Raw genomic sequence first — 26,496 nt, 5'->3', positions numbered from 1 at the left:
ATATCTGTCATAATATCTGTCCTTGCGTATGAGATGAGATGTATCTTGGAGTGTTTGAGTGGCCCTGTCCGTGTCGCTGACGGCGAGTTGTTATTGAAGGAGGTGTACTCATGACCGGTATGATATGAATATAGTGCAGTGAATAAAAGCTCGAAGGCTTCGCTGACTTGGTGCAAATGGACGGAAACGCTCCGGCCAAGAAAATCTTTAAGTCGACACCGTAATGTGGAAGTAGAGCAATGGAGACCTCCGCTGAATTGGGAGAAATAAATAGGAGATGGTAGTTGCATATGATCCATCAAGAAGGAAAGGTGTAGATAGAAGCGCGGCTCTGGAAAATTTCTAAGATCGTGCGCAGATCCTACGACATAAGATTCACAAAATTGCTCATATCCCTAAAGAGGGAAGAGTTAAGGCTCACAGGCTCACAATGGGCATACCAACTGGACATTGCCTTTTAGCGTCACGAAAACGCTCCGGCCAAGATAATATTTAAGTCGACACCGCAATGTGGAAGCAGGGGAAGGGGAGACCTTCACTGAATTGGGAGAAATAAAAGCAGATAGTAGTTGCATATGACCCATCAAGCAGGAAAGGTATAGGTAGATTCTACGACATAAGACTCACAAAATTGCTCATATCCCTAAAGAGGGAAGAGTTAAGGCTCACAGGCTCACAATGGGCATACCAACTGGACATTGCCTATTAGCGTCACGAAAACGCTCCGGCCAAGAAAATATTTAAGTCGACACCGCAGTGTGGAAGCAGAGGAAGGGGAGACCTCCACTGAATTGAGAGAAATAAAAAGGCGATAGTAGTTGGATATGATCCATCAAGCAGGAAAGGCGTAGATAGAAGCACAGCTCTGCAAAATTTCTAAGATCGTGGGCAGATCCTATGATGTAAGACTAATAAAATTGGTCATATCCCTAAAAAGGGAAGACTTAAGACTCACAATGGGCATACTAACTGTACACTGCCTTTTAGCGTCACTTGCATATAATTTAAGCCTCGTCAGAACTTCGGATGTAGGAAGTTCGATCTGCTGGAAGCAACCGCTGAGTACATTTTGTGTTCGTTTCCTGCGTTCGCTGGATTAAGGTTTAAGCTACAAGGGGCAGAAGATTTGCATCTGGCATCTAGTATTTGCCATAAGGACGGAGTTATTCCATAACATAAGTTCTGGTTCCTAATTGGGGATTTTCCGTTTGGTCGTTAAACAAAATTTGGAAACATTATACACAGATTTAGTTTATGTAAGTCCTTTATTGGTCAATTCAATCTAACCTATAAATAGTCAAGAGCGAAAAGCTATTGCATAAAAGCAGAAAAGGATCAGTACAATACTTGGAAACCAATGAGAGATTTTTCGGTATAAAGAAGCTTTTTTTCTTAAAAGTTTAGTTTTTTAAACTGTTTCCTCTGGCAACACCGCTGCTGATGTCTGATGTTTGGCTAACTATATCTGTGGACTGTTATTGTTTGTGTAAAGCTAGCTGGCGCATCTCTTTGTGCAATTTCTACGAATCAATTCGTTTTATTTATAGTCGATGGGATTTATTATTTCTATATTTAGATTAATTAAGTTTGTAATTAAGAGGAGATATAAACATAAATTCTTAAATATGGCCTATTGAACCAGATAGAAAGAGGGTGACAGGTTGTAAGGTGGGTTTCGTTGAAGGCTGGGGTAGCACTCAGCAAATCCAGAGTCGAAAAAGGACACCTATTTCCTTTTCAAATGAACACACGTCGATTCGTTGTTGGTATTTTGGTCAAGCACACACACCGTAGCAGAGAGGTAGACCTGGCCGAGGAATGGGAGGTGGACTGTCACCGAAGGTTGGTGATTCGGTGGATCGATTCGTTGGATCGATTTCCAAGCAACCGAAGGTTGGTGAAACCGATACAAGTCCTGGTTGACAAGCTGGTAGATTCCGGTGAGCTGGATGGTGGATCGATTTCCGAGCAACCGAAGGTTGGTGAAACCGATACACGTTACCAATTAATAAGCTTCCGGTGAATCGGAAGTTAAGCTGCAGACATTGGTGCTTTATCGGTAACTGTATCGGTAATCTTATAACAGCTGATTCGACCAACCTTATGGGAATCAATGCAATCGATTATTGGTGCCGCTAAGGTCGTAACCGTATTGTAGCCAACCAATTGGTTTTTGGTTTACCATCTTAATGATAAACAGCTGATTACGTTAGGGATACGACTACAGCGATACGACATACGGCACCAATGACTCCCGCTTTAGTTGCTAGGCCCAATTTATTCGGTGGTGTCTTCCTGTAAATGGGGAGATGACTCACCAGTGTCGGAGGGAAACTGTGAAGTGGAAATTAAATCTCCTCACTCACTACTCTCCTGACACCCCAAAAAGAAGCGAACAAAGTCACCAATTTTGCACAGGATCGAAAGTACTGGACAAGATAATGGTATCCGTTCACACGCATGGGGTACGGACCTTACCTTGCTGAATGGTTGAGCTTTCGATGATCATGAAATGTAAATTATTTGTACTTAAGTATATATGAAGAAGTTGAGAATTAAACGCAGTCTTAGCTAGACGATCCGTGCGCGAATGAAATGCTTGCGCATTATTACTTGCATGTGTCAGTGCCAGTCATTCGCTTGCAGCCAGCTTTTACAATGGTGGCGTATGTAATGGGGACAGTGCATTGGTTACAGTGGGGTGAATACTTGTAGTGCAGGTAATACTTAGTGACTAGTGTGTTTTTCTACAATACTACAAGGCGTAGATTAAAGTTCTCGGCAGGAACTTAAAATTAAAGCTGGAAATGTTTCATAACATGCTTAGAAGGCATAAGTCCCAAGAAGGACAAGGAGATTGCGGACTGAGATATTTTTAAAAAACTCACCGAACACACCGCCTCGATTCTACCAAGCCTAATATAAGTTACCGAAGGCGAAACACTGTAATAAGATCACCGACTCTAGCATTCAAGCGCTAACGGTCATAATAAAAACAGTTAGCTCGGAATGTACTGAACCTCTATTCAAAAGGTGCTAAGATCTGAACGACCGTGAACTTTTCCAATCCTGAATAAGGCCATGGCCGGGTGACAATCGCTTTTAGAGTGGCTTGAGGATGTTTCTGTGCTCTCAGTCCTGTCAACAGCCACTAATTTAGTGAGCCGAGCCCGAAATATTTTTTCCTAGTTCTGCTAGACAGTTAATAATGGAGTGACACAGAAAAGGGGTCCGGTATATTAAGATGCACTGATGAACTCCAACTGGACAATATCCCTGCAGAACTCCTATAACCAAGGATAAATGAGCCGTAATGAACCCAATGAGTTCGGGGATAATCTATCATCCACTTCCGAACAAAAAGATCTCACTACGCTACAAAATGAAGTGTTTGCCCAGTGACACGAAGCCTATCTGTAACACCCTACCGCCAACCAAGGCCGAATCCATTGTACTTGGAAAGATGTCCGCGGCCGATTCCCCGGTATATTACAATGACCTTGAAAGCAGATGATTATAATGAATGCAACCGCATAAGAGGTCGAGCACTCCTGAGACGCGTCACAGTCGAGCTTAGGGTCTTATTTGCTCATCATATATCGCAACGATCTCCGTTTGGCAGACGCTACAATGATGGTTAGCTTCAAATTGTGGTTTGAAGCAGCATCGAACACTTACTACAAAAAAACGCCGCCACCAATTTTCTCTTCCTACGTCGACCCGTCCGTGTGCCACTAAACTGATCCCAGTTGGGTCTCTCGCTTGTATTTCCCGGAAAATTAAGATGCTGCAACCCGAACGCGGCATTTTCAGTCTGTTCTGCCTGGATAAAGTTGAACTTGGTAAAAGTATGGCAGGCACGAAGTTATTTAGTCGCAGGAACTTTGAGGGTTAAGGGGCTTAAGAATAGTGTCACCTGCCCCAGCAGGTAAGGGGGGTTAGAATATACCCGCGGCAGGTATGACTGTAGTAAGAGGCGGCTAAAATACCAAATTGTTTCAAGGGGTTGCCAGCGCAATATATTGCTTCTCCAACCCAATTGTCAACCTCACCTACCCGTGGCGAATCCTGTTTTATTATCAGCCGAGGCTCTGGCGACTCGAATTCCTGATGGATCTAGGGGGTGGGAGGCCGGGATGGCCTAGACGGTTTCATGTGGTCATACCAAACCGTTCCCGAGGTGGTTGGGCTAGTGCCTTAATGGTGATTGTTACTGGAACGTAGCGGGTCTGCATCCGGCGAAGGTTCATCAACATCGATAATACACCCCAAGGCCTTCGGGGAGTGGGATTTTGTTCGCGTAACGGTACCCCGTAACGGCATAAACTAATCGAGATAGATAAGACTTCTATATATCAAAATGACCTGGGCGAAAAAAGAAATTCATTTAGCTATGTCCGTCCGTCCGTTCGTCTGTCCGTCTGTCCGTCCGTCTGTCCGTAAACACGATAACTTTTGTAAGTTTTGAGGTATCTTAATGAAATTTGGTATGTAAGTTCCTGAGCACTCATCTCAGATCGATATTTAAAAAGAACGAAATCGGACTATAACCACACCCACTTTTCGATATCGAAAATTTCGAAAAACCGAAAAAGTGCGATAAATCAATACCAAAGACGAATAATGCGATGAAACTGGGTAGGTTGGTTGACCTTATGACGCAGAATAGAAAATTAGTAAAATTTTGGACAATGGGCGTGGCACCGCCCTTTTTTAAAAGAAGGCAATTTAAAAGTTTTGCAAGCTGTAATTTGGCAGCTGAGTATGTAATGTTTGTTTACACCCGAACTTAGCCTTCCTTACTTGTTTTAACTGCATTTGCCGCACAGCCTTTGTGTACACATAAGTAAGGATAGCGATAGCATACATACATACGTGGGACATATGGACATATCGTCATACTTCAAAACACAAGTATTCACTAAGAGAAACTTAACTTGTCATTCATCTCAATAATGCAAACAGAACCTCATTTAATGCAATACCGTCTCAACACATTTCACCGCCGTACCTTCTGGCCCCTTCATCATTTCTTTTAACACGCAATCATCAATGATGCTGTCGGTATGCGAAAAACTTACCCTACACTAGAATATGCAGGACTCTCTTTGTCTTTGTTTTACTTACCTCAATTCTATTGAACCACATTCTTTGAATTTCGCTTTATTCTTACTAATTTGTTGTTTGTTTTATTTTGTTTTCAATTATTTAAGGACTTTATACTCATCAATAACTTTCTAAAACACATTCTTTAGATGAATGTATATACATTAGGTGCTGCTACCCACAATCTCCAACTGAGTACGGGCAAGTGAGTTCGAGGAGCTTCGAATGTTGGCTGATAGGAAATGTTGACTGCTCAAAAATTCTAACGGAAAATCCGTCGGAAGGCGAAGGGCTTTAAGCAGCCCGATAACTATTTGGCTATAAAGTTCTATCTAGCATATTGAGCGAACAATGAAGTTCACCGTATATTCCGTCTGATTGATCTTGTACATTCGGAACAAGATTCCTCGGGGGTTACTAATGGGGGGGCCCACAATTGAAAGACTAGTTCGCAGAGGCACGTTGCAGGGGTGTTTTTGTCGTCCACTTTGGGTTGTGGTGGAAAAGGAGGTTCTTGTGTTCCCTAAAGCTAGAGTAAATCCTTGTTAGGGGTAACACCCTGTGCGATATTCTGCAGAGCTATCTAGATATGGTGAATAAATGGGCCGAGTCATGCGGATTGACTCTGAACTCCAGCAAAACGGATCTAGTTTTTTTATTAGGAGATGTCATAAACATGTTGTTAGGCTTCTCTCTATTAAGGAAGTGCCGTTGGTTGTTGTTGTTATGTCAACAGTGCTTGGCCCCGTTCAATAAGTGCGAACACTCACTTTCTAATAGGGTTAAATTAATTGCAATTTTATCGGACATGAAGCTGTCCTGGAAATTTAATGTTGACGATAGGACTAGGACGACTTCGGTGGCCTTCTTCTGTCGTAGGGAGGGCATCGGCAAGAATTGGGTCAGAGTTAACCTTTCGCCAGGATCGTGGATTGGCTTTACGAGGATAGCGAACAACGCTGATTGGAATCAGGGAACAACTCCCACTCTAGCAGTCTACTTTCGCGGATATCTAAGCGCGAATGGATACAATTTAATCGAACTAAGGGGTGCCCCGCCTAGAAGGTTTAATGTGGTCATATAAATCGAGATGGCTGGAATATTACCTAGATGTTGTTTGTTACCGGAACGTACCATATCTACATATTGTAACGAATTTCCTGCAAATCCTCTTATTTGCCCTTTTGCTAGGATCGTATCGCTAAACTGTTGAATAAATAACTCCAATATTGAATAATGGAAAAATGGCCTTTATTAAAATACTTCACAATAACACTCAAACTGTGCAACGAATAGCTTAATAACCAAACTGATAGCTTAAAGGAAACTGACTTTCAAAATAATAGTGCTATTGCTCGCTAGATATCGTCTTACTCGTAACTGCTTGACAATTCAAATCAAACTGAATTACTTCTTACTCGCCTGCACCGCTTTTATAGTTTATGCTGCATACTTCTAGGCTCTTCGATTTCCAGAAGTTACTAGTTGTTTCGGCTACAAAATCGCCAGCCACAACTTCGTGCACAAATTATTGCCCTCTCTTGTGACCACTGAGATAAGATATATGCATGTGTTTGTGCATTGCCGCTCCGCTGCTCGTATACGTACATATGTGTAGACGCAATTATTTATTCGTTTATGTAAACACATAAAGATTGAATTATTGATGTGAATGTTTGTAGTTTACAGTCTCTCGCGCGCACATAGCCGTATAAGTAAATGCATCTGTGTGTGACATCTCTCTGGGCTGCCTTATATATGTGTATACTTGATTTGATTATTAACGTAAATACTGCTTGGCATGGCCTTAGCATCGCCTTAGTGATGGGATAACTTAGGGGTGGTAATATCCGTGACACTGCCCTCCACCTAAGTCTGATCGTCCCGATCAGACAAATCTCTCGATCTAAACGTTGCCAGCCTTTCCAAATGGACCACTTTCATTTTGGTTCGTGGTTTACCGATGGTTTGTATGCGGTACACTACATCGTTGATCCGTTTTACAACTTTGTATGGGCCTTCCCAATTACACTGCAATTTCAGGGACAAACCTTTTTTACGTTGTGGGTTGTATAACAGCACCAAATCTCCTTCCTGAAAACCTTCTGAATTAATTGCTTTATTGTATCTGGCTTTCATCTTGTCACTCATAATCTTTGTTCGTTGCCTTATCAGATCATGTATTTCTCTTAGCTCTTCTTCCAAATCACTAGTGGATTTCCTGACATTTCTCTCCGCATTGGCATCTATCCCAAACTTCAAATCAGCTGGCAGTCTAAGGTCATTGCCAAAAATTACTTTTGCAGGGGTTTGGCCCGTTGTCTCATGCACTGCTGATCGGTAAGCCATCAAGAATAATGGTATGCGGGTATCCCATTCTTTATGGTACTTGTCTACTACTTTCCTTAAGTGCTCCTCCAATGTTCTATTGAATCGTTCTACCATACCATCGGATTGAGGATGCAATGCAGTTGTCCGTGTTTTTCGAATGCCCAATGACTTACACATTTCCTGGAACACAGCTGATTCGAAATTCCTGCCTTGGTCAGAATGTAACTCCATTGGTACTCCATACCTTGCAACCCATTCGTTTTTAACCACTTCTGCTACTGTTTCTGCTTCTTGGTTTGGGATTGGGTATACCTCTGGCCATTTACTGAAATAATCCATAACCACCAGTACGTATTTGTTTCCGCGGTTACTAGTAGGAAATGGACCTGCGACATCCATGGCGATCCTTTCAAATGACGCACCTGAGTTATATTGCTTCATCTGGCCATGACTTCGTGTTCTGGGCCCTTTCGCTCTGCTGCAAACCTCGCAGTTCGCAATCCACTCAGTGACCGACTGACGGCAACCAACCCAATAGAATCTCTGTTTAATCTTCTCGAGCGTCTTCGTGATTCCAAGATGACCTCCGCTTGGACCATTATGCAGCTCGCTGAGCACGTCAGGAATCCTCTTTCCGGGGACAACTATCAGTTTATTCTTGTATTTACCATCCTCACTCTCCCATACTCGATGAAGGCAACCGGATATCAATTCTAAACTGTTCCACTGTGCCCAATATGACTTCGCAATGGGACTCTCTGCTGACATCTCTTCTCTGTTTGGTCTTTCATTTCGTTCGAGCCCTTGCATAACACGTGACAGATCTGCATCTTCTAGCTGGCACTTTCTTAGCTGTTCCTTGTCCCATTCATCTGTACATGTTATATTCATTAGCCGGACATCTATAATGTCTTCTTTAGCCTCGGCTTTTGAACAGTGCTTGCATTCCAAACTACATGGTCTTCGTGACATTGCATCAGCATTTCCATGGGTACTACCTTTTCGATGCTCAATGGAAAAGTCGTAGCTTTGTAGTCGCTCGATCCACCGTGCCAATTGTCCTTCCGGATTACGGAACTGCAGAAGCCATTTCAACGCTGCGTGATCTGTCCTGACACGGAATCGCTGGCCGTAGAGGTATTTGTGAAAATGTTTAATGCAGTCTACCAATGCCAACAGCTCTCTCCGCGTAACACAGTAGTTCCTCTCTGGTTTTCCAATCGAACGGCTGTAATATGCAACTACCTTCTCCTGTCCATCGACCAGTTGTGATAAAACGCCTCCTATAGCATATCCACTCGCATCTGTATCCAGAATAAATGTTGCTCCTGGAATCGGATATGCTAACATTGGGGCAGTGCACAAACGCTCCTTCAATGTTTTGAAAGCCACTTCTTGCTCCTTCTTCCATTCAAAAGCTTTGTTTTTTCTTGTAAGCTCATGGAGGCTATGGGCTACGCTGGAAAATTTTGGTACAAATCGGCGGTAATATGTGCACAGCCCAAGAAAACTTCTCAATTCATGTAGGTTCTGTCGTCTTGGCCAATCCTTTACAGCCTCTATTTTTTCGTTCGCAGTGCAGATGCCCTCTGTCGTTACCTTATGACCCAAATAATTGACTTCCTTTTTAAACAGCGCACACTTTTTGGGACTTAACTTCAGACCAGCGCCAGCTATTCTCTGGAAAACTTCCTCCAAGTTCTTAAGATGTTCATCAAAGTTCTTGCCCAATACGATGATGTCGTCCAGGTACACCAAGCATGTTTTCCAATGTAGTCCTTTCAGTACCTGGTCCATGAGTCTCTCAAAAGTAGCTGGTGCATTACAAAGTCCAAAAGGCATCACTGTAAATTGCCAAAGCCCATCACCGACACTGAAGGCTGTTTTCTCTTTATCTTCCTCCTTCACCTCCACTTGCCAGTAGCCGCTTTTCAAGTCCAGCGTGGAAAACCATTTCGTACCAGATAGCGAGTCCAGAGTGTCGTCAATTCTTGGCAATGGGTAGCTATCCTTCTTCGTTACGTCATTCAACTTCCGGTAGTCCACGCAAAACCTCATTTTTCCATCCTTCTTTTTTACAAGTACTACCGGTGAGCTCCATGGACTAGCTGATGGTTCGATGACGCCGCTGTCGCTCATTTCTTGAATGATTTGACTCACAACTTCCCGCTTCGCCAGTGGAACACTACGTGGAGCTTGACGGATCGGCCTCGCATCTCCAGTGTCAATTTGATGTTTCACAACGTTGGTGCGGCCTGGTTTAGAATCATCCTGGTCAAATATGTTCGCGTACTTTAGGAGCAGTTGTTTTGCCTGACTCTGATATGCTTCCTCTAGCCCCTGCATCCATGCCGTGATGTCATTTGAAAGATCAGTATTACTAGCCGAAACGTGTTCCTGGAGCTGTTCACAGTTAATAACTACTTCAGCCTCTTGGCATCTTCCCAAAATAGCTCCTTTAGTCAGTTTGAGTGGTGACTTGAACTCATTGAGTACTCTTACCGGAATACGTCCATCTTGTTTTGTCATAGTCAGGGTTTTTCCTACAAGTATGTTTAGTGCTGATTTGTTTGCTGCTTCGACAACCCACAATTTGTTTGTCCCACAATCTCCATCAACCTTTGCCCAGATGACTGCTTCGGATTTTGGTGGTATTTGCTGACTCTCTTCCACCAGCACTCGTTTACTGCTGTAGCCTCTCTCGTAGCCGAAATTAGGTGGTACATCCATGTTTTTATATCGCATCGTCTTGCTTTGCATGTCGATCTTGATGCCCTGGTCGATTAAGAAGTCCACTCCAATTATGATTTCATCAACAATTTCTGCCACTATAAAATTGTGTACTACCGTGACGTTCCCAATTGCGACTTCACATTCTACTTCTCCAATTACCTGGGTGTCCTCTCCCGTGGCTGTACGTAATCTTGCTCCAAGCAGTGGTCTTATCTTTTTGTTGACTAAATCCGCTCGAATGATGGAATGAGATGCACCCGTATCTACAGTCAGTAACCGTTCCTTTCCGTCCACATGTCCTCCAACAGTAAGATTGCTCGATCTTCTTCCAATCTGCGAGATAGAGATTATGGGGCATTCAATTGCGGGAGCCAGCTGTCGCCCCTTGCGGCTGAATCGATTTAGTTTAACGATTGAGTGCTCTTGGATATTTGCTCATCACCTTCTGCTCTGCGTTTACGACCACCCACATTGTTGGAGCTATTGGGACCGCTGCTGCAATGTCGTGCAATATGACCTGGGTTGCCGCACTTGAAACATTTAATAACTCCGGCATTTTTCTGTTGTGATCCCTTCAGTGCTTCCAAAATAGTGTCTACCCAATCTGGTCTTTCCACTTCTACACGATGAGCTTTGTATGCTGGTTTACTCAATAGTGAGGCCGTTTCCTGAGTCAATGCATGTGATACCGTTTCAGCAAACGTCAGCTTTGGGTTTGCGTATGTAGCTCGCTTCGTTTCCACGTCCCGTATGCCATTTATGAAACTCTGGATTTTTACCCTTTCAGTGTATTCCACGGGTGCGTCCGCATTTGCAAGATGAGCCAATCTTTCAATATCTGAAGCAAACTCCTGCAATGTCTCATTTGCTTTTTGGTAGCGGTTTTGCAACTCAATTTGGAATATCTGTTTTCTATGCTCGCTTCCGTAACGTCTCTCTAAAGCGCTCATCAATGTTTCGTAATGGTTCCGCTCGTACTCTGGGATGGTCTGTAAGATTTCCGCGGCAGGCCCTTTCAGTGCCACGAACAGAGCTGCAACTTTATCTTCAGCATTCCATTGGTTCACTGCTGCGGTCTTCTCAAACTGTAGCTTAAAGACCTGAAAAGGAACAGAACCGTCAAAGGATGGTGTCTTTACCTTTGGATTACTCGCTGAAACAGCTGGGCGATTTAGTTGTAACTGCTCCATACGACCTTTTAAATCATTTACTTCTGCCTGAAATTGAGCCATTTTTGCATCCTGCACTTCCAGTTTTGATGATACCTGTTCCAAAATTTCTGCCGACATTTCAGATATACGTGCCTCTTGCGCTTCCAATTGAGATGCCATATATGTCTTTTGGTCTTCCAGTTGAGATGACACTTGCGACGTCATTTCTGAAATACGTGCCTCCTGTGATTCCAGTTGGGATGCCATATATGTCTTCTGTGACTCCAGTTGGGATGTTATATTTGTCTTTTGTTCTTCCAATTGGGATGACATGTTGGTGGATATTTGTGATGACATTTCGGACATTTGTGCCGATATTGCAGCCAATATAATGTTCAAGTCTGTGTTTGTAACTGTCTGCGATGTTTCGTTTTTCTCTTCAATTTTTGTTGTTGTTTCGTCCCCATCAGGATAAAAGACAAACTCGTCCACATCAATTCCTTGCGACTCCATTACCTCTCGTAGCCGTGCTTGAAGTTCGATCTTATTGCCGGTTGTATTTAATCCACGGCTCTCCAACTCCTTCTTTAGTTGCTGGATCTTCAATTCACTGAACTTTGCCATGTCCTTGTTGTCCTCTGGAATTTATTCAACAATTCCTCTTCTGACACCAATTGTAACGAATTTCCTGCAAATCCTCTTATTTGCCCTTTTGCTAGGATCGTATCGCTAAACTGTTGAATAAATAACTCCAATATTGAATAATGGAAAAATGGCCTTTATTAAAATACTTCACAATAACACTCAAACTGTGCAACGAATAGCTTAATAACCAAACTGATAGCTTAAAGGAAACTGACTTTCAAAATAATAGTGCTATTGCTCGCTAGATATCGTCTTACTCGTAACTGCTTGACAATTCAAATCAAACTGAATTACTTCTTACTCGCCTGCACCGCTTTTATAGTTTATGCTGCATACTTCTAGGCTCTTCGATTTCCAGAAGTTACTAGTTGTTTCGGCTACAAAATCGCCAGCCACAACTTCGTGCACAAATTATTGCCCTCTCTTGTGACCACTGAGATAAGATATATGCATGTGTTTGTGCATTGCCGCTCCGCTGCTCGCATACGTACATATGTGTAGACGCAATTATTTATTCGTTTATGTAAACACATAAAGATTGAATTATTGATGTGAATGTTTGTAGTTTACAGTCTCTCGCGCGCACATAGCCGTATAAGTAAATGCATCTGTGTGTGACATCTCTCTGGGCTGCCTTATATATGTGTATACTTGATTTGATTATTAACGTAAATACTGCTTGGCATGGCCTTAGCATCGCCTTAGTGATGGGATAACTTAGGGGTGGTAATATCCGTGACAATATGTATGTCCGGCAAAGGACCATCAACATCGACAACACTCCCCAAAACTTTCGTAAAGTGTCTCCATCGCTACAGCTACAACAACCACAGGTTAAGTCCTCGAGAAATTTCATTCCTGACTGTTCAGCTTTTGCGAGAACTAACCGAAAGTAATTCCTTCTCGGATCACTCGAATATCTGCAGGATTTATCCATGATCGAGATCAGTCCAATACGAAAGTAAGTATATCTTATTCAAAATTCTTAGCTTTTCTCAACGAAGTAGCTGCCATCCAATCTTAAGTTTCCTTTGGACTTGATTTTCACAATCAATCCGCCAAATCCCGGAGGTGAGAATGAGCAGCAATTAAGGCAATAATCTCGCATAGCACAGCGTCTAAAAGTTTGTTAGAGTGTAAGCATCCCTTAAAGCTTGCTATGCAGAAGTCCCAATTAGATTGGGTGAGACTAAGGGAAGGCGAGAGCTGCTCATTATCGACCAAGCGGGAAAGGCGTGGGTCCAAGCGTGGGGCTGTAAAGTGTCGAAGATTATGTGTATGTCTTACAACCTTAGACTAACAAAGTCTCTCCTATCATTCAAAAGAGAGGACTGTAGACTCATGACGGATATCCGACTGGACACTGCCTTCATGCGTATATGACTTTAAATTAGGCTTGGTAGATGTCGGAAGTGCGGGTTGAAGGAGGAAACGATCGAGCACGTTTTGTGCTCATACCCTGCGCTCGCCAGGCTAAGAATTCAGCTATTAGGAGTGATACAGCAATCAAATCTAGATACAGCAAGTGACACAAATCCTAGAAAGTTTCTAGTATTTGCCAAGAGGACGGAGCAATTTTAGGACATGATATAGGGGCTTTCAGTTTGGTCGGTCTATGTGATGCTCCTATGCCCTTATGTGAAATGAACATGTCATTTTAATACCCATCAGCAGCTATTTACTCTAACAAAATTTCATACTCTAGTAATATTTAGTAACGATTACCTAAAAATGCTGAGCATTGGTACACATTGGATATATTCAAAAAACTCGTATATGTGGTCCGATTTGACTCAAATTTGTCATTTGGTCGAACAAATAAAAAGCGTTGGGCGCTAAAAAACGTTTGGCGTATCGTAAACTGATTAAGGTTCAGTTGGTCTTACTTATACATACGAGACCTATACATCCAAGACGAGCCTAATCCAACAAAAGTTGTTCGCGCACCTCAAAGCAAATGGTCGCCTATTTTTTCGGAAAATCTGGTCATGTCGCAACTGTTCCACTAGATAAACTTAAAACGGTAAATTCTGAGTGGTATACAACCATTTGTTTGCCAAAAGTTTTTGTAGAATTAAGAAAAACCAACTGCCGAAAAAAAATCATTATTCAGCAAGTCAATGCGAGCTCTTACATATCGATTCACGCAAGAGAGTTTTTGAGGACTCCAAAGGTCGAATTGATGGGTCATCCGCCTTACAGCCCTCATTTGGCACCTAATGATTTCTTTTTATTCCCGAACATCAAAAAAAAAAATGCGAGGTCAACGTTTTTCTACGCCTGCAAGAGCTGCAGAAGCCTTCAAACAGTTCGTTTTAGAGGTGGCCTCTTCTGAGTGGCAAAAGTGCTTTGAAAATTGGTTCGAGCGAATGCAGAAGTGTATTGACTTGGATGGAGAATATTTTGAACAAGTAAGGAAGGCTAAGTTTGGGTGTAACCGAACATTACATACTCAGCTGAGAGTTTTGGAGACAAAATAAGGGAAATCACCATGTAGGAAAATGAACCAAGGGTAACCCTGGAATGTGTTTATATGACATGGGCATCAAATGAAAGGTGTTAATGAGGGTTTTAAAAGTGTCTTAATGTCTTAGAGTGGCCCTTGGTTGTATATGTGAAGGCGTTTTCGAGATATCGACCAAAATGTGGACCAGGGTGACCTAGAACATCATCTGTCGGGTACCGCTAATTTATTTATATATGTAATACCACGAACAGTATTCCTGCCATGATTCTAAGGGCTTTTGATTTCGCCCTGTAGAACTTTTTCTTCTGCTTAATATGGTAGGTATCACAACCATTTTACAAAGTTTTTTCTAAACTTATATTTTGCGTCAATAAACCAATCCAATTACCATGTTTCATCCCTTTTTTCGTATTTGGTATAGAATTATGGCATTTTTCATTTTTCGAAACTTTCGATATCGAAAAAGTGGGCGTGGTGATAGTCGGATTTCGCCCATTTTTAATACCAAGATAAAGTAAGTTCAGATAAGTACGTGAACTAAGTTTAGTAAAGATATATCGAATTTTGCTCAAGTTATCGTGTTAACGGCTGAGCGGAAGGACAGACGGTCGGTTGTGTATAAACACTGGGCGTGGCTTTAACCGATTTCGCCCATTTTCACAGAAAACAGTTGTCGTCATACAAGCGATACCCTTACAAAATTTCACAAGGATTGGTCAATTTTTGTTCGACTTATGGCATTAAAAGTATTTTAGACAAATTAAATGAAAAAGGGCGGAGCCACGCCCATTTTGAAATTTTCTTTTATTTTTGTATTTTGTTGCACCATCTCATTACTGGGGTTGAATGTTGACATAATTTACTTATACACCGTAAAGATATTAAATTTTTTGTTAAAATTTTACTTTAAAAAAATTGCTTTTAAAAAGTGGGCGTGTGCGTCATCCGATTTTGCTAATTTTTATTTAGCAGACATATAGTAATAGGAGTAACGTTCCTGCCAAATTTCATCATGATATCTTCAACGACTGCCAAATTACAGCTCGCAAAACTTTTAATTTACCTTCTTTTAAAAGTGGGCGTTGCCACGCGTCCAAAATTTTACTAATTTTCTATTCTGCGTCATTAGATCAACCCAACTACCAAGTTTCATCGCTTTATCCGTCTTCGGTAATGAATAATCGCACTTTTTCTGTTTTTCGAAATTTTCGAAATCGAAAAAGTGGGCATGGTTATAGTCCGATTTCATTCATTTTAAATAGCGATCTGAGATGAGTGCGCAGGAACTTACATACCAAATTTCATTAAGATACCTCAAAATTTACTCAAGTTATCGTGTTTACGGACGGACGGACGGACGGACATGGCTAAATGAATTTCTTTTTTCGCCCATATCATTTTGATATATAGAAGTCTATATCTATCTCGATCAGTTTATGCCGTTAGGGATTACCGTTATGCGAACAAAATTAATATACTCTGTGAGCTCTGCTCAGCTGAGTATAAAAACAATAAAAATATTTTCCTTAATATTTGACTGTGTTTGCATTATTAGGGGCAAAATATAAAAGGCAACCTTCGTACATATATGAAAATATCACTTGTAAAGATATGAGTTGTTGACTATCAATGGAAATTTTACGCGGCCCATGCTTTTATTTATTTGTCTGATCAACGCCCTAGATTGATGAGGAGTGTGATGACTAGAACCTGGGACCTACCTAATTATTTTCAAGTTTTTAGTTTTTTTTTGTTTTTTTGGCGTCACTTATTATATGAAAATAAATATTGAAGTTATGCTATCTAGCAATACATACATACATATGCTTGGGGCATCCTTCATTATACACACACAATATATACCAAATTCAGTACAACAGATTTAATAAAGTTACACAATTTTGTAGACAAAATTGGCTTATGTCGCGACTGCTTACACACTACCTCATATATTTAAGATATGTAATTTTCGATTAGTTTAAAAGCACAATTTCTCGTTTTTCACTTAATTTTTGTTTTAATTTCATTAATTTGCCATTTTTTATTTCATTTTTTCCCAAAGCATGCTTTTTTTCTTACTTATCACTGGATTATCGCACATACATACACGCCCATCAAGCACCAATAACTTTTGCAATAAAAAACAACAACAACAATACAACTCAAACACACCTATTTCTTGCACTTAAAAACACTCATCCGTTTAGGTGTACACTTCCACCAGCTTCGCTTTGCTACTGATGTGAAATTTCATATCTTAAAATGGTCTAGAAGAGCTTTTAAATCCTTTGCATCCTTAAAAGCACACGCGTACTTTCATAAAAAGCTTTCCAATAAAAGCTTTCAGCAGCCAATTTTCTGAGCTTTTATGCTTGCTGTTAAATTCTAGTAATCAACGTACTGTTATTAAGTTTTTGTTGCAGTTGTATAGTTTGTTATTCTTGTGTTAAGTATTGTCTGTTCAATTTCACTTTCATCATTTGTTTGTTTTGCTTCTTTCAATCAGCTGTTCAACTGCTCTCTTATCAGTGTGCTTTTTGATCAGCTGTTTATTCGTATTTATTTGAATGGCCGACACGTGCTTGCTTTTAGTGGCTGAAAGATGTGCGTATCTTTTCATAGGAATGTTAATATGTATGTTTTGTTTTTATGTTTTTGTTTACATTTTACAGGTATTAAAGGAGCTTTTGCATGATAAGGGTACATATGTTTATTTTTTTTTGAGATATTTGTCATACTTACATAAAGTTCGATATAGCCTTTATATTAGCGCACTGTCATAGCATAATTGTGTGGGTATATAAATATTGATCCGTAAGTAATTACATATCAACGTGGCTAACGAAAAGTAGCACTTTCCAAAATATGTGCAAACAAAGTTCTATGTAAGAAATTTGGAACTTCCTGCCTTTCGTATGGTACGTGTTGTAGTAAGCGAAAGTTATAACATCGAAAATAATCCTGCAGCGAACCGCAGTAGCTCCGAACAAGTATACCATTAAGAGACGGTACTTGTTCTCTGGCGACCGCCGTTGTGTAGTGGTAGCGTGTTTCAACTACCACAACAAGGTCAGGTCTCTTAAGCTAGTCCAACCTTTCCAGCCCAATCAAAAAACGAGCAAGCTAGCCCAATCCTCAATATTTAAATAAAAAAAAATTAAATTTAATTAACCTGTATTAAATTATTATAAAATATTGTGCAATTTAGTACGCTCTCAGTTTTTGATTGGGCTGGAAAGGTTGGGCTAGCTTAAGAGACCCCCGGAGTTCTGGGTTCAAGTGGCGGCTACAGCAACACCAAACATTTAGAAAAAAAAAAACACTTTTTTCAATTAGCGTAGTCTCCCCTCGGCATTGGTTTGGCTTTTCTGCCATGAAAAGCTGTTCAGTGAAAATTCAGCGGCCTTGCATGCAGCTCGTAGTCGGCATAAAATATTTAGGTCCTGTCCCGCCAATTTGTAGGGAGGATTAAAAAACATCACGTCACATATTGGAAGATAAGCTCGGCCTAATTCTCCTCGAAGGTAAATCGCGCCAGGTATTTTTCACTGTATCCTCGCATTGCATTCAACTGAAACTTTTAAATTGTGATGTCCCCCGAAATGGCAATTGTCTACCTTTTCAGACCTTTTGAGTGCGTTCTTCCACTCTCACTTGCCAAAGAAAATTTCTTGAAGAGAATTCCACAAACTAAATGGGGTTTCAAACAACTGATAAACGAGGCCCCGCCTCCTTGTGATATAAGAGGACCTCCCCGCAATCACTACGAAGAGCTCCGGCGCAGAAGAACGCATCCGTTTGAATCATTTGAGCATAAAGACACAACCGCGAAGAGTATGCAAAGTTTATGCCTATAAATTTGCAGCGAAGTCCGTTCTCAAAATCCAAGACGCTAAACTCTCAGTAGATGAAATCAGACTTTTCAGGGAGACCCACGCACAACTTTGATCTAGATACTGTACTGTTGGTTAGACTCTCACTTATCCAAAATCAAACCGGACATACGCAGTGTATGTCCTGCATGTAATGTGTCCCCACATGACACCAACCATCTTTTCAATTGCAATTTGAAACCAACATCTCTAATGATGGTGCTGGTTTCCTAAGACTTCCGTTAGACGATATCGATGACAATTTGAGGGTGATCGTACCTATTGAATGGGGCGAAACACTGCCACAAGAAGAAAGGATATAAACAGTATGATCGAAAAATGTGGTATTTGCCTAGTACACAAAAAGGGAGATCCCTTGAACTAAGTATGCCAACTATCGCGGAATCAAGCTTCTTAGCATCGCATATATGGTACTCTCAGTCATATTGTGAGTAAAATTGTAGCCTTCCGTGAACCGACGATAACGAGACTCCCCGAAGGTTTTGGGGAGTTATATCCATCTTGTCGATATGTTCCTGAAAATAGAAAGAGGTAGAGTCCTCTCGCAACGAAAGTCAAGCTCTGGAAGTGAATTCGAGAGAACAGGGCGGCAGTGAGTACCGAAGAACTTTTAACGATAGACTGTACGAGCTTTAACCATACATAATGTCGTAGGAATAAAGAAAAAGCTTCGGCCCAGAAATAAACATGAAGTAAGTGAAGCATCTTGGGCCGCTAAAAAAATTAATATGTTGGCATTTTGTCGCAAATTATTATCTTATTAGTTGCGAAAAGAAAGAATTTGTCGTGCTTTTCTAAGTGCTAAGCTTACGACGTGATATTCTTTTCGGCACCCCTTGCTGGACGGCCAAAACCATCAAGACGATTTAGCGCGAATTAAGAGAAGAACTGTAATTGGAACCGAAATCTGGACCCTAACCGGGAATGACAAAAATACCAGCTTACCTTAGGTATAAACATAAAAAAAACTGAAGCCGAAACCGGACATAGAGCCGGAAGCGTCACGAAAGGCGTAAAAATTTTGACCGGGAGTGCTACTAAACTCTGAACTGACGTTTAAACTGAGACTGAAATGGAAACAAAGCCGAAATTCGAACTAAATTTACAGCTGAAACAGGAATGGAAACCAAACCATTTAGTGAAACTGCTATTAGAACCGAAACTGACATTGAAACCAAAACACAAATTCAAGCCGAAACCAAAACAAGTGAAAAAATTGCCATGCGGCCCGAACCAAAATATATGTCAAACTGAAACCGAAGTGTCAAAACCGAATCTAAAACCATACCTAAACTATAGCGACCATCGTGGTGTGATGGTAGCGTGCTCCGCCTGCCACCCCGGGCAAAGAAAGACCAAAATTTTAGAAATAAGGTTTTTCAATTAGAAGAAAATTTGTCTAAGCGGGGTCGCCCCTCGGCAGTGTTTGGCAAGCGCTCGGAGTGTATTTCTGCCATGAAAGGCTCTCAGTGAAAACTCATCTGCCTTGCAGATGCCGTTCGGAGTCGGCATAAAACATGTAGGTCCCGTCCGGCCAATTTGTAGGGAAAATCAAGAGGAGCACGACGCAAATTGGAAGAGAAACTCGGCCTTAGATCTCTTCGGAGGTTATCGCAGCTTACATTTATTTATTTTTTTAAACTATAGCGAACCGAACCAAACTCATTAGAGAATCGAAATCTAATTGTAGACAACAATAGTAATCGTACCTTTGTGGGATATGAAGGGCCAGTTAATGGTGACTTAACCATAACCAGATAAAACAGCTGATCGAACCAACCTTATGGAAATCAATGTAATCGATTAATGGTGCCATACCATTACGTTAAAGCTATAACCATACCATAGCCAACCAATTGGTTTTTGGTTTTTCGCCATATCCATAACCTAAAAATATGTGAGTTGGAGAATTTATTAACTTTTTTTTAAATTTTATTTATTGTTTTGGATACGTTTTGACTAAGAGACTTATTTTTTGTGGTATATGCATGGCTCAATTATATGGTTGGCTCATCTCATCAGCTGATTTTATTTTTATCATTGCATGGTCGATGGGATTGTCAAAAAGAGATGGCAAACTCAAAATGAAACCAACACATTGACAACATTTTCTTACCACACACAAAAACTGCTATGTTTTATGTTTTCATTTTATTCCATTCGCCTAATACCAATACACAGATTTTGACAATTTGAACAGACATAATTTGTTGCTTTACAGATCAGCCAACCATATAGTTGAACCATGGGTATATGTTTGTATTTTTTTGCGTTTTATTAATTTTTATGAAATTTTCACGATTTTTAGGTTAGGGAACCAATAACTGATGCCAATTTGATATGGATAAGTATGGTTATGACTATGGCGTTGTGACTATGTCAACTTTAACTGGCCTTTAACTCCGAAGAGATTACGGCCAAGCTTCTCTTTCTATTTATGACATGGTACTATTTATTCACGCACGGAATGATATATTAGTAAAATTCCTTTAAAAACAATGGATTCTTAATATGAAATTTTCAAATAACCGCCCGGTTAGGCAGATACCTGAAACTTATAAGATTGTCTAGAAATTGATGTCCAAACCTGCTAGATGGCACACGGATAGTGATATTTTATATATTTTAGTGAAACTAAAAATCAGGACTATTTTCGGGGTTAATTGGGGACTGTTTCAAGATCAGTTTGGGATTGTCTTTGAAGTTGGGACTACACTAGAAAGCCTCTGAATTGCTTTCGGTATCGTTTCGAAATTATGACGAAATCATTTCGGGCAGTTTCGGTTATATTTTGGGAACATATCGATGGTACCTTCGAGACAGATTTGAGTTAATTTTGTAAACATATCGGAATTGTCTTCGTGATCATTTTATGATCATTGTTTCCAAGACTATTTCGATATTATTTGGCTTCGTTTTAAGCTTTTTTTTTCAGAAATATTTCGGCATTGTTTTTCGTAATCATTGTGGAACCATTTCGGTATTTGTTTCGGCATAAATTTGGAACTGTTTCTGAATTGTTTTTGGGATCATTTCGGTATTGATTGGGAACTATTTCGAAATCATTTTTGACGTCAACTCAAAACTAGGCAAGATAATCTCTGAATTGCTTTCGGGATAATTTTGCCTGTCTCATTTTAACTGTGCGTTACTGTATTGGTTTCAAAAGCTAAGAAGCAAACACTAATTAATATAAATATTTATACATTGTTTCCCTTGTATTCGCATGCTAAACCGCAAGTACGTGTGAAAACGCAATAAATTCCCAAATGCTTGGCCACGCCACATGGACCAGAACTGTAATAAGCACCAGAATATACTTGTTCAGTCGTTTACATAAATAAACAAGTAAGGAAGTCTAAGTTCGGGTGAAACCGAACATTACATACTCAGTTGAGAGCTTTGGAGGCAAAATAAGGGAAAATCACCATGTAGGGAAATGAACATAGGGTAACCCTGAAATGTGTTTGTGCTATATGGGTATCAAATGAAAGGTATTAAAGAGTGTTTTAAAAGGGAGTGCGCCTTAGTTCTATAGGTGGACGCCTTTTCGAGATATCGCCATAAATGTGGACCAGGGGTGACTCTATGATGTGTTTGTACAATATGGGTATCAAATTACAGGTTTTAAAAGGGAGTGGCCCTTAGTTGTATATGTGAAGGCGTTTTCGAGATATCGACCAAAATCTGGACCAGGGTGACCCAGAACATCATCTGTCGGGTACGGCTAATTTATTTATTTAGTTATGTAATACTACAAACAGTATTCCTGCCATGAGTCCAAGGGCTTTTGATTTCGCCCTGCAGAACTTTTTCATTTTCTTCTACTTAATATGGTAGTTGTCACACCCATTTTACAAAGTTCTTTCTAAGGTTATATTTTGCGTAAAAAACCCAATCGAATCACCATTTTTCATCCCTTTTTTCGTATTTGGTATAGAATTATGGCATTTTTTTCATGGCGTGGTCATAGTCGGATTTCGCCCATTTTTAATACCAAGATAAAGTGAGTTCAGATAAGAACGTGAACTAAGTTTAGTAAAGATATATCGATTTATGCTCAAGTTGTCGTGTTAACGGCCGAGCGGAAGGACAGAAGGTCGACTGTGTATAAAAACTGGGCGTGGCTTCAACCTATTTCGCCCATTTTCACAGAAAACAGTTATCGTCATAGAAGCGATACCCTTACCAAATTTCACAAGGATTGGTAATTTTTTTTCGACTTATGGCATTAAAAATATTCTAGACAAATTAAATGAAAAAGGGCGGAGCCACGCCCATTTTGAAATTTTCTTTTATTTTTGTATTTTGTTGCACCATATCATTACTGGAGTTGAATGTTGACATAAATTACTTATATACTGTAAAGATATTTAATTTTTTGTTAAAATTTTACTTTGAAAAAATTTTTTTTAAAAACTGGGAGTGTTCGTCGTCCGATTTTGCTAATTTTTATTATTAGAACACAAATAGTAATATGAGTAACGTTTCTGCCAAACTTCGTCATAATATCTTCAACGACTGCCAAATTACAGCTTGCAAAACTTACCTTCCTCAGAAGTGGGCAGTGCCACGCCCATTGTCCCAAATTTTACTAATTTTCAATTCTGCGTCATAAGATCAACCCACCTACCAAGTTTCATCGCTTTAACCGTCTTTGGTAATGAGTTATCGCACTTTTTCGGTTTTCCGAAATTTTCTGTATCGAAAAAGTGGGCGTGATTAGAGTCCCACTTCGTTCATTTTAAATAACGATTTGAGATCAGGGCCTAGGAACTTGCATACCAAATTTCATTAAGATACCTCAAAATTTACTCAAGTTATCGTGTTTACGGACGGGCGAACGGACGGACGGACGGACATGGCTAAATGAATTTCTTTTTTCGCCCAGATCATTTTGATATATAGAAGTCTATATCTATCTCGATTAGTTTATGCCGTTACGGGGTACCGTTATGCGAACAAAACTAATATACTCTGTGAGCTCTGCTCAGCTGAGTAGAATAACAAAATAAAAATAACCATTAAAATACCAGAAAAATATATAAAAAATAAAAAATTTATTAAAAACTCGAGCACACAAACGCGCACAAAAATCGAAATCACAACAAAATTGACCGCTAATTTTTATGTGCAGACGGGTCAGTGAGAGTGTGAGATGCATTTGGAGCCCCAAAAACAAAAACAGTAACAAAATACAAATGCGTGCAGTTAAAGTGAAAATGAGAGTTGAGTGTGAGCGTAATTAATCGCGTGAAAAAAGTTCACTCTCACTCTCAAATTGAGTTGTCGGCCGGGTGGTGGTGGTCAGTAAGAAAGACGCCACCCTCACTGCAACACCCAACTACAGAAATACTCGTCAACCGGCATACCGTTATACGGTCATAGCACACTGTAAGTGGGTTGAGAGCGCAATATTCGTATGCTCCTGTGCTTTTGTGCTTTTTCTGCTCGTCAAATGCTTTCTGCACAGCTTTTCCAGTTTCGTTTTATTAGACACTTTCCGTCAATTTGTTTCATATTATTGATGAGGCTCATTTTGATTTGATTCTGAGTCGAAAGCGGACGCGCGCTGCGTGACGTTGAGCTAATCGAATACACACAATCAAACTAACACTCACACACAGCTAAAGAGTGTGCGCGCGCGAGTGGGTCATTTCAATGTTTGACGTTAAGGGATTCTTGTTATTTTTTTTCTGCTGTGCCAGTTTGAAAGTGAAATAATTAAAAAAATATTTTGTTTTGCAATATTTGCTTCCTTTGCCTGTAATGTGTGCGTGAAGTTTGGGCTACTTTTAGCGTGATTTTGTGGTTGAATATTTGTTTATCGCATCATTCAAAAATCTTAAACGAATATCGGTGGATCGAAAAAGCAAGCGTGTGGAGTGGCATTTTTATCTGGCAATTGTTTTTTCATTTCTCTATCAAATTTGATTGCTTTGTTTATGTAGTGAAATATGATTAAGATGCGAAAAAAATAAAAATTAAAAATATTTCCAATTTAAACAAAACAGATTTGATATATAAAATTTTTTAAATTTTAATTAATTAAACAAATAATAAATGTGTGAGAAAAGTGAAAATGTTGCAGCTTATACATATGTATTTGATTTATAAGTTAATGAGCGCAAATTGTGCTAAAGTAGTATTCTCCAAGAGGAGGAGTTGATTGCTACAAAACCAAGTGCCTAAAAACATAATCTTCAAACAAATGCGATAGTTTTTTCTTTGTTTATAAATATGCATGAAGATCTAAAAAATAAATGTGCGAGAATTCTCTACGAAAAAAGTTTTAACTGCGTTTGAAGTGCCATAAATCAATCACAATCAATGAAGAAGCTAAATCAAATACTTATAACTAAACAAATTTCACGTTCAAAGGAGAATTCTGTGGGAAATATGGCCATGGCCGACTGAACTAATATGCTGGTTGGAAGAGCACAAACGTACATATTCACGTAATTACAACCACTTCTATCTAAATGGAGCATTTCATCAAAGTAAAAGTTATTTTAAGAGTTTTTTATTTCAGTCGGAAAATGAAAGTAATTTTTATTTTACTACCTTTATAATAAGCCTCTTTCATGTTTGTCCCCTCATTTCCATACGAATTTTTGACCCACGGAAAAGTCTTTTTCGGTAACTTACCGTTGAGCTAGACACTTGATACTTGGAACATAGTTCAGATCTGGGGGACATTACAATGCAAGTGAAAAAAATCCGCCAGGTGGCGTACGGATCGTGATATACAAAAAATTTATTTTAAAATGGAAATTTTGCGATCGACTTTTAAATCTAACTTCTCGATGAACCAGAGACTTGAAACTTAGCACATAGTTTACGAGTCGATTGCACTACAATTCGTGGAAAACAATATGCCGGCAGGTGGCAGACGAATCGAGATAAACGAAAATCCCTGAAAAAACGAGGGAAATCTTGCGATCGATTTTTGAGTAACTTGCCGGTGAGCTAGAGACTTGAAACTTGGGCCGTGGGTCAGAACCCGGTGACAATACAACATTTGATAAAAAAAATTCGCTAGGTGGCACGCGGATCGAGATAGTAAGAAAACAAATTTTAATTTGGGAATCTTTCAATCCATTTTTAGCTAACTTCCCGGTTACCTAGAGACTTGAAACTTGGCACTTAGTTAGAGGCCTGGTGACAATACAACTTATGGAAAACAAAGTTCCGCTAGGTGACGCGCTAGTCAAGATAACTACAAATCCTTTAAAAACGGGGGGAATCTTGCGATCGATTTTCTAGTAACTTCCCGATGAGCTAGAGACATGAAACTTGGGCCGTAAGTCAGAACCCGGTGACAATGCAATATTTTATCCAAAAAAATTCCGCTAAGTGGCGCATGGATCGAGATATTGAGAAAACTAGTTTTAAATTGGGAATCTTGCAATCGATTTTTAACTTACTTCCTGGATATCTAGAGACGTGAAACCTGAAATATAGTTTAAAACTCGGTGACAGTGCAATGTTTGATCAAAAAATTTGAGCTACGTAACGCACAAGTCGAACTTGCAGTGTTGCAGGCGTTGTAGAATTCCACCTCGTTGAAGGCCCAACTCAATGCACGTCCTTGCATACTTTTAGGCTTAAGCGACTTTCACCACGATTCTTTTAGACTTTCAGACGTATGCGAATTTCACCACGATTTTCAGCTGTGCAAATTAAGTAGCTGACAAACGAGATGGAATTCTCTTGTTATGATGCGAGGTGGAATTCTATTGTTTTCGCCACTGTTGTCAGCGAAAATTCCACTAATTCTATTAAATCTTGCTATTTTGAACAAATAAATAAAGATAATAATTTTCACTTAGGAACTACTTAAATTACTAATCAAAGTTGCAATCGCCTTTTTGTAGGCAGCACTAAAAAATTGAAAATAAAAAGATGATAAAAAAATTTGAAGGACTCCCTTTATATAAATAGACCAAAAAATAGAAGGCAATTTTTCCTTTAATACAGACATAGTCTTGTTGAATTTTGACTAAAAAACTTTAACAATATCTCTTGTAAAATAATTTTGGGATGTGCGTGTTTAAGTTTCAAATAATCAATTAGTTAATCCGAAGTACATGGTTTGCCTTAAATTAAAAGATTGCGCTCCACCTTTATAGTTTTAAGTCCCAAAATTCTTACAAGAGCTATTGTTAAA

At 39.8% G+C, this 26,496-nt stretch overlaps 2 protein-coding genes across 14 annotated transcripts in view; one reads left to right on the top strand and one right to left on the bottom strand.

Annotated features, from left to right (window-relative positions):
- Positions 1-16,664, bottom strand: part of Nmdar1 (NMDA receptor 1) — a 116,464-nt gene extending 99,800 nt beyond the window's left edge. For all 3 annotated transcript variants that reach the window (XM_067792020.1, XM_067792025.1, XM_067792032.1), the window contains exon 1: positions 16,606-16,664. The gene's annotated coding sequence lies outside the window, so the exon portion shown is untranslated. The remainder of the gene's footprint in view (positions 1-16,605) is intronic.
- The window catches only part of Itpr (Inositol 1,4,5,-trisphosphate receptor), a 148,037-nt gene that overhangs the window by 24,337 nt on the left and 97,204 nt on the right, over positions 1-26,496 (top strand). Inside the window, exon 1 of one of the 11 annotated variants that reach the window (XM_067791997.1) lies at positions 13,791-13,989. The exons of 9 other annotated variants lie outside the window; for them this stretch is intronic. The gene's annotated coding sequence lies outside the window, so the exon portion shown is untranslated. Of the gene's footprint in view, positions 1-13,790; positions 13,990-24,500; positions 24,756-26,496 lie in introns of those variants that run through there. One more of the 11 variants, XM_067791992.1, reaches the window with a different exon arrangement.

The sequence above is a fragment of the Eurosta solidaginis genome, chromosome 1 (assembly GCF_040869045.1).
Source record: "Eurosta solidaginis isolate ZX-2024a chromosome 1, ASM4086904v1, whole genome shotgun sequence".
Lineage (NCBI taxonomy): Eukaryota > Metazoa > Arthropoda > Insecta > Diptera > Tephritidae > Eurosta > Eurosta solidaginis.
The sequence above is the reverse complement of the archived record's forward strand: the minus strand, read 5'-3'. Positions and strand labels throughout refer to the sequence as shown.